We start from the raw sequence: 6,983 nt of genomic DNA on the forward strand, positions 1-6,983 counted from the left end.
CAGCCATAAAACAACAATATATTTACATAAAACAACAATATATTTTAACAAATTTCAGCAAGCCATTCTGTGTTTCATGTTTGCTTTTTTATTTTAATTTCGGCGCCCTTAATCATGTATTTTGGTTCATTTGAAACATGCATATTATATGCAATTGAATATTCACTCAACTTCACTTTTTCAACACTTTTTTATAACGGTTAAACAGAAGTAATTATACTCTTGAGTGCAAATTACATTTGAAACAAAAAAATCTCACCGTAGCAGTCCAATATTCACAGAAATTTTAAATAAAATAACAGAAATTATGAGCCAGTAATAGTCGACAAGTGCATGTGTTGCACATATAAGAATGGGGCAAAGCTCATCCAAGTGTAACACATTTGTTTATTTAGTATTGTGGGGGGGGGGTCTGTTAACACAGAAACAAGCGCATAGTGTGTCAGCACATCGGTTGCATCACGTCTCATACCTCTCATACATTGTGCATTGTACAGCAAAACACTCTCCCTTGATGGTCTCGGTTCATCACCCCCTTGGCGATGCAGTCGCACAGCGCCACTCACTGACCACCGACACAACAGGCAGTTACCTGAAAATGCAGCACAGTGACATCAACCGCAATGAACACCGACCCACCCGACAAATAACGTGTCTGCATTAATGTGATGGGTGATACTGAGATCTGGACTGCAGCACACAGGCCAGATCTGGCTCAAAGGCAGTGGTATGGATGCGCAAGATGTCTCGTAAGTGAGAGTCTGGTAGCCGTGTCCTCACACGGCTCTTATTTAAGTTCATAACCGAGAATGTCTTCTCACATAAATACGTCAACCCAAACAAGCGTAGCATTTTCTTACCAAGTGCTCGAATCTCTGGAAACCTGTCCTTATCCAGCTGTCGGTAAAAATTGGCGAGAGAAAGCTGCTGGTGCCGTCCGTGGCTCTCAGTGTCACACTGCAGCTCAATGAGCTCCAGCTGCAAATGGTCTGGAACATCATCTGTGTCCACAGAGAAAGGTGAGGAAAAAAAGAGGTATCTCCTTCTCCAAAACTGCAAAATCCCGAAAACGTCATTTAAATTATTCAGCCAGAGATTAAATATCTGACGCGTACTGATTCATTTGCGTACTGATTCGTTTGCATACTGACATTACTCTGTGGGAATCTGGTCACAATTTCTTCCAGCGCTGAAAAGTGTACAGTGTTGGGTTGGGTCAGCGACATGTGTCTCTCAAACAGTTGCAGTTTGTTTCCAAAGGTTTTGATGTGTGAATATAGTTGTCTTATGACTGCATCTGGAGACTGGTGTTGAGGACATTAAGGTGCTTTGTAATATCAACTAAAAAAAACAAATCAGCCAGCCACATCGGGTCACTTAGTTCTTGCGTAGGTTGTCATTTGTCAGCCAGAAATTCTTAGGTTTCTTGCCTAAGAGAGTAGAAGCGTGACAGTGCAGAACCCCAACTGAGCCATCTCACGTCAGTGTGATAGACAACATCTCCATATTCCGTGTGGTGTATTGTATTCTTTGGGACTGACGGTGCTGTGCATGAGACAGGTTCATCCGGTCTGTAGCTGATCCTTGATTACGGTCTGCAGCTGATCCTGATTACGGGGATGGTATATATTGGAGAGGCACTGTTGCTGGGGGGGATGTGTAAGCAGAGACAAATAAAGCCACCGACAAGCCTGCAGTTGTTCCCCCATCTACTTTACTTTGTTCCGTTGAAGAACACGACATGGTGTCAGGAGTGCTGTGAGGCTATTCGGGACGGCACTGGGAAGCAGTCGAGTGAGAAAGAGGGAGAGAGGTGAGTGGAAATGTTTGAAGAGGACGACGTACAACAAGCGAGGGCAGGAGTTAGCACCGCGGCTAGCACTCCCAGCGCTACGTTTAGCATACAGCCACCGGAGCCCTTGGATTTCTCCAAACCGCACGACTGGACAAAGTGGGTACGACACTTCGAGAGATTTCGTCAAGCAAGCAATCTGTCCACAAGTTTGGAGGAAAACCAGGTCAACACATTGATATATTGCATGGGGGACGAAGCGGATGATGTCTTGAGAGGATTAAAGCTAACTGAGACAGAGCAGAAGGTGTCCAATAAAGTGAGAGATGGCTTTCACAACTTCTTCATAGTCAAGAAAAACATTGTCTATGAGCGTGCACGTTTCAATATGCGCAAACAAGAGCCAAATGAGACTGTAGACGCCTTTGTCACTGCACTACATGCGTTAGCGGAGCATTGCAATTATGGTGCGCTTCATGACGAGCTCATAAGAGACAGAATAGTAGTGGGCTTGGCCGACACGAGGCTGTCTGAACGCATGCAAATGGAAAAGGACTTGGACTTGGAGAAAGCCATGAACATGGCTAGGCAGTCTGAAGAGATTAAAAAGCAACAAACTGCTCTGAGAAGTGATGCTAACATGATGCAAACAAATGTGAGCTCTGTGGATAGAGTTGTTAAAAATAAGCAGAAAAAAATGTTTGAGTACAAAAGCAAAGCGGTGAATTCACATCAACAATTTAAAGCCAAAAGCTATGGCACGCCCAACGCACGGTGCTACAAATGTGGTGGATCTCGGCACCCAAAACATGAATGTCCTGCCAATGATGCCAAATGCCATTCATGAGGGAAAAAAGGCCACTATCAACGGTCTGTAGACGTATTCAGAACGTCCAATGCATTGAGGAGGAAGAGGAACAAAGTTTTTTCCTTGGCTCAATCTCAACAGATGACCAGGCATGGACAGCGGAGATAAATGTGAGAGACACAAAAATTATGTTCAAGCTCGACACTGGAGCGGATGTTACTGCCGTATCGCAGTCAGACTTGAAAAATATAGTTTCAGGATCCACAATGCCTGTTCTTTAGCAGCCGGAGAAGCCATTGCTCTGTCCCGGAAGGAATCCACTGAAGGTTGCTGGACTCCTGGAACTGCAACTCAACTACAGAACAAAACAGACTGTGGAAAAGGTCTACGTTGTCAGAAATCTTGTCATGCCACTGTTAGGCCTTCCTGCCATCATAGCCCTGGGTCTTCTTGTACGTGTTGATGTTGTTTCGATGGACACTTTAAAAGCAACCTACCCCAAGCTGTGCAGTGGATTAGGTGAGGTACAGTAAGCATACCACATAAAGCTCAAGCCAAAAGCTGTGCCATACCCACTGAAAACCCCTAGGAGGATTCCAAGACCTTTGATGGGGAAAGTAACGGAAGAACTACAAAGGATGAAAGAGCTCGGAGTCATCACCCGAGTGGAGGCACCTACAGACTGGTGCGCTGGCATGGTCGTTGTTCCGAAGAAAAATAGTCCAAGGCTGAGACTGTGTGTGGACTGAATGAGTATGTGTGCCGGGAAAGGTTTGTGTTGCCATCAGTCGAACAGAGTCTTGGGAGGTTAGCAGGAGCCAAAGTGTTCAGAAAACTGGATGCAAACATGGGCTTCTGGCAAATTCCTTTGTCAGCCGAATCAGCCAGACTAACGACTTTCATAACACCCTTTGGGCGATTCCACTTCAATCGCCTTCCTTTCGGCATCAACTCTGCGCCGGAGCATTTTCAGCGCATAATGTTGGAAGTCATCGAGGGAGTTGAAGGTGTAGTCTGTCACATGGACGATGTGCTAGTATGGGGACGTAACCAAGAGGAGCATGATGCCCGACTTCATGCCACCCTGCAAAGGCTTCAAAAAGCAGGCATAACTCTTAATGTCAAAAAATGGGACCTGTCGCGGAGCACAATGACTTTCCTTGGTCACATCATTACGGACACTGGTTTAAGTCCCGACCCAAAGAAAACAGAGTCCATCATGAAGATGAAGGAGCCGACAAATGTGACGGAGCTCAGGAATTTTCTGGGAATGGTGAACCAGGTGGGCAAGTTCATCCCCAATTTAACAGAGAAGGATAAAGCTCTGAGAGATCTTCTGTCCAAAAAGAACAGCTGGTATTGGGGCGTGGACCAAGAGAAGGCCTTCAAAACACTGAAAGAAGCTTTAACTTCACCCCCAGTACTTGCAATGTATGATCCAAACAGAGACACTAAAGTATCGGCGGACGCTTCAGCGTATGGACTAGGTGGTGTTCTTCTTCAGCTGTGGGGGGAGGAAGGATGGAGACCGGTCGCCTATGCTTCAAGATCACTCTCTCCTACAGAACAACGCTATGCACAAGTAGAGAAAGAGGCTTTGGCGTGTACATGGGCGTGTGAGCGGTTCCGTGATTTTCTGATCAGCAAATACTTCTGTCTGGAAACCAATCACAAACCCCTTGTGTCTTTATTGGGAGGACAAGCTCTGGATTTACTGCCACCTAGGATCCAGCGGTTTAGAATGAGACTCATGCGTTATGCTTACAAGATAACGTATGCACCAGGTAAATCACTTTCGACAGCAGATACTCTGTCGTGAGCACCACTGAAAAAGGAGTCGACAAAGTCGGACATAGAACTCATGGAGAGCACAGACATATATGTAGACAGCATTATTGGACATATACCAGTCAGTTCATCCTATATGCAAACGCTAAAAGACCAATTGAAATTGGACAGTGTGTGTGCTCGTGTCATGGATTTGTGCAGGCAAGGTTGGCCGGCTCACGCAAAACAAGAACCACTGCTGGGAAACTATTGGCCCGACCGAGCCACGCTCACAATCAAGGACAACTTGCTGTTGAAAGACTCAAGACTGGTTATTCCTTCAGCAATGCGAAATGATGTGTTAGCAAAATTGCATGGACATTAAGGAGTGGTGAAATGCAAAGCCCGAGCTCGCCAGACAGTATGATGGCCTGGGCTCAGTCAACAAATACGTGAGATGGTGTTGAAGTGCAGAACATGTATACAGGAAAGAGAAAACCCTCATGAGCCACTGATGCCAACTGAATGCCCCAAACGCCCGTGGCAAAGAGTGGGTACAGATTTGTTCGAGCTAGGAGGGAAAATTTACCTAATCGCTGTGGATTATTTTTCCAGGTTTGTTGAGATTGCCTGTCTGAACAAAACCAAATCCAAAGACATTGTTACCCATCTGAAATCTTTTTTTGCCCGTCATGGCATCCCTGAGGTCCTGATGTCAGATAATGGACCCCAGTTTTCTGGTCAGGTGTTCGCAGACTTCGCAGCGGCATATGGATTTGAGTACGTAACAAGTAGCCCAAAGTTTCCGCAAAGTAACGGGGAGGCGGAACGGGCGGTACAGACTGTAAAGAACTTACTGAAAAAAGCTGCGGATCCATAATTAGCTCTACTTGCTTATAGAGCTACTCTTCTACAGAATGGATACAGCCCTGTCGAACTACTCATGGGTCGTCGCCTGAGGACAACACTACCTTCCTTTCCTTCGCAGTTGGAAGGACTGTCAAACAGACAGCGTCGTGCTCGCACAAAAGGAACGGGAGAAGAGGATATCGGACATGTCTTACTACAACAGACGTCACAGAGTAAAACCCTTGTGTAAGGTGTCATCAGGAGAGCGAGTGTGGGTGACAGATGCAAGAACACCAGGCACTGTTATCCAGAGTCATACAACACCAAGATCCTATACTGTGGACTTATCACCGGGGACAGTGAGACGCAATCGCAGACATTTTATCCGATTACATTCACATTCACCTTTGGGTGATGAGTATAAAGGAAAGCAGAGTGAGGCAAGTGTATCTGCGGAGCAGGTAAAACAATCACCCATTGTACCTCCGGTATTTCCTGTTAATACTGATGTTGTGAAAACTCGATCAGGAAGAGTCATTATCAAACCAGTAAGGCTAAATCTATGAAGCGTAGCTAGACATGCAACATACTTTTTCATTCACGTTAGTTTTTTTCTAAAAAGAAAAAAAGGGAGATGTGGTGTATTGTATTGTTTGGGACTGACGGTGCTGTGCATGAGACAGGTTCATCCGGTCTGCAGCTGATCCTGATTACGGGGATGGTATATATTGGGGAGGCACTGTTGCTGTGGGGGATGTGTAAGCAGAGACAAATAAAGCCACCGACAAGCCTGCAGTTGTCCCCCCCCCCCGTCTACTTTGTTCCGTTGAAGAACACGACATTCCGCATGAATCTTGCTTAGAAACTGTTGGAACTGATGGTGGCATAGCGCTCTGGAGCAGATATAGTTAACTGCCTTCATCACCGGTTTCATAACATGGTTGGAGATATTTAGCACACAGAGGTTGCTGATGAATTATGCAATGGAGTTTTCCAGCTTTACCCCCTTCTACACTTACTTTGTAATTTATTAGTGTTGCTAATCCACTTCGTTCGCCAGTCATGGATGGTGCGCCGTCTGTGTAATAATCCCAGAAATTTTATTCCACAGGAGTTTCATGTCATCCACGGCAGCGCAAACAGAGGAGAATAAATCTGTTCCCCTCGTTTGGTTTTTCAAGCTCTTCTCTTTTGATGTCCGATGACACTTCTTCAATCCTGCGTGCCACAGTGTTACGTGCCAGGCAGACTTTCTCAAACTTTTGCTGCCTCTCAAAACAGATTTTCTTCACCATAGTCATCACGCAGTCTTTGATAAATTCACCCTCAGTGAAAGTTTGCACTGCTTTGCAATCAGCGTGGCTACCTCATAACTAGCTAGCCTTTGTAGCGTTCTCATTTGATTCTCGGGCTCTTGCAAAATAGTTGCTGTGAGATTAAACTAGTTTAAAGTTGCTTCAAGTTTCTCGCTGCGGTGATTGAAAACAATCTGTTGTTTTAGGGCTCGCCTAGTAAAGAGATTGTTGATGATTTAATCTTCTTTGTATCCTATTCTAATTTTAAACTTATATTTAAAAAAAACACTAAATAACAACAACAATCCCCCCTAATTGTGAATGGTAATCCAGCGCATTGTATTTATTATATGCTACAGACAGCGATGCAAATGACAGTTGCAAGATGGTAGATACCTTGACGTACCATTTAGCCATCAACAAGCTATCTATTTTCTATATCTATAACGTTTCGAACATCCATAAGCCTTTG

The 6,983-nt window shown here is 44.9% G+C and overlaps 1 long non-coding RNA gene across 1 annotated transcript; it reads right to left on the bottom strand.

The window, feature by feature from the left end:
* Nucleotides 1-266: 266 nt before the first annotated feature.
* On the bottom strand, nt 267-6,893 carry LOC148323055 (uncharacterized). The gene is made up of 3 exons (XR_015846636.1): nt 6,236-6,893; nt 861-1,001; nt 267-592 (listed from the first exon to the last, which is right to left on the bottom strand). It is a non-coding gene; the product is annotated as an uncharacterized LOC148323055 (long non-coding RNA).
* Between the last annotated feature and the right edge of the window lie 90 nt (nt 6,894-6,983).

The sequence above is a fragment of the Idiotropiscis lumnitzeri genome, chromosome 15 (assembly GCF_059441095.1).
Source record: "Idiotropiscis lumnitzeri isolate Australia: NSW breed Sydney's pygmy pipehorse chromosome 15, RoL_Ilum_1.0, whole genome shotgun sequence".
Taxonomy (NCBI): Eukaryota; Metazoa; Chordata; class Actinopteri; order Syngnathiformes; family Syngnathidae; genus Idiotropiscis; species Idiotropiscis lumnitzeri.